Below are 2,259 nucleotides of genomic sequence, written 5' to 3'. Positions count from 1 at the left end.
GGTGTACTGTGTGCATGACTGAGTGTGTGTTGGTGCTAAGAAGAGGTTAAGGGATATGTCAATCAATCAAATACACACCCACACAGTCCTGGGAAGAGGGCTAAGTTAAATCTAGGAGAAAAAAGCTAGGTTAAATCAGAGACGGGTTAAATGAAAACACCTGTGTGGCGTTCAGGGCATTAAAGAAGTCTCAGCACACAGGACCCATGTGAGCTGAGTTACGGATCTGAGTTGCTCAGCCTTGTTCTTTCCTGCTGAAATGCAGAGCCCCCCCCCCCCCCCCACTTCAGTTTGGGATAGGAACATCCTAGGCCCAAAGCACACATGCAGAATAAATCTAAACTCCAAAGAATTTCCTTCTGTTCATTGCAAAACCTCTCAGGCACAGTTTTGTACAGTTATGTAGGGTAGGGTAATGTGTGGTTCTACAGTAAAGTTGCCTATCTTTAGTTCAATGTAACATTGATATACTAATATATTAGCAAAATTCTAAAGAGGAGGCCGCCTTTTCTGTTTTACTTGCTTGACTGTCCATGAGGGGGCAGTGGTGTTGTGTATTTCCGGGCAGCCTGCAATGCTGCTGCAATGCTGCTGTAAGCATGGTGAGGAAAGACCATGGCTTCATCTCTCAGGTCTCTCTTTGGCCACTATGGGGTGCTATTATTTATACCATCCAGCTCAGCTAAGTTGGACCCCTGCTCCTTGTATATTTCTGGTGCTATCTGAATAACCTGTTGGCTGAAATAGTTACAAATCAGGCACTTTAGTAGATACTAACAAATGACTGGCACTATGACACATGGGGACACAAAGCTGCTACCTCATTGCATCATTGAGCCTCCGCATACTCTTTTTCTTACAGTTAGACCACAATTGAGCAGTTTATAACTGCGTGATATTGGTTCTAAACAGTGAGCACTTCACAGAGTCAGAGCACATAGCTTAAACCTTTTGTAGCGCTGTTGCTAGACGTTTTTGTCATCCGTCCAGTCATCTGATATGACATGGCCTAACTATTGATTTCCCCACACACAGCAAGAAGGCTATAGACAAGTAAAAGATCAGAAAAGCTGATGTCTTCTCCTCCGTGCATTCAACTATCAAGTTCAAATAAAAAAAAAAACTTTATTTGTCCCCAAGGGGCGATTCATTTTGCTGCAGTGATCATCATGTGACTTTTCTTATCGTTATACTTTATGTCATGATCCAGGCGGTACTGAGAACACACCTTCAGCATCTGCTGCAGCCCAGCACTATATGGACAGAGCAGGGCCAGGTCGTCTGCATTCATAAGATGATTGACAATAGTCTTGACCACAAGACAGCCAGGACATTTTCAATCAATTTAACTGATTTGATAATTCATAGCAGATACAGAATTGTCCCACTTAACCTAAAGTGTTTGATGGGCATACCAAAACATCAAAAATGCAACAAAACATAGGAACACAGATTAAAACAATCTCTTTAAGAGCATATACAGGTCAGTTCCATGCTTTCTTTTGAATGCAAACTGTCAGTAGTAAGGATATACATTTCTAGCTTTGTTAACAGTTTTCATTCCACTACTTTAGACAAGATATCGGCTAAAGCAATAGGTGGATAATTATCATAATTGTTGAGCTTACCAGCCTTGTCTAACCCTTGTGTGGTATGTGGCATTTCAAATTTTTACAAGAAGAGAAATGGTGCAAATATACTTTTTTCCTACCTGAAAATCAATGGCCTTACCTTATTTTCTGTGATAAACATGTGTTCCTGACTCAATTCAGAAAATTATTCTGGATGTGACCACTTATGTGTTTTCCAAGATAAGAATAATCACATTGTGGATTTTTAAAAACTAATCATACTTCCAATTTTAATTGTGTTCTAGTAACACATGCACATAATTATATGCAGTATGTTATCTCAATTGTTTTAAATTGAGATAAAGACTATATTTGTGGATAGGTTATAAAGTAAAATTTGTTTTAGAATAGTTTTTAAAACCCCAAATAAATCATTGGTCAAGTTGACCCGAGGGACACGAGAGGGTCCCGAAAGTGAAGACAATGCAAGGGTTAAGCACAGGCAGTAACATGGCAGACATGTTAGCTTTTGGCAGGACACCATGAACCAGACTGCCGTTAAAGTACATGGAAAGTAAAGGGTAGAGCTTATAGCTGGTATATTTATCACACAACATCCCCAGTCTTCTTCAACGGCAGACAATCGTGGCCCTTTTAGAAAAAAAGAATCTGGATGCAATGCAGGACT

The sequence above is a fragment of the Etheostoma cragini genome, chromosome 5 (genome assembly GCF_013103735.1).
Source record: "Etheostoma cragini isolate CJK2018 chromosome 5, CSU_Ecrag_1.0, whole genome shotgun sequence".
Classification (NCBI taxonomy): Eukaryota; Metazoa; Chordata; class Actinopteri; order Perciformes; family Percidae; genus Etheostoma; species Etheostoma cragini.
The sequence above is the reverse complement of the archived record's forward strand: the minus strand, read 5'-3'. Positions refer to the sequence as shown.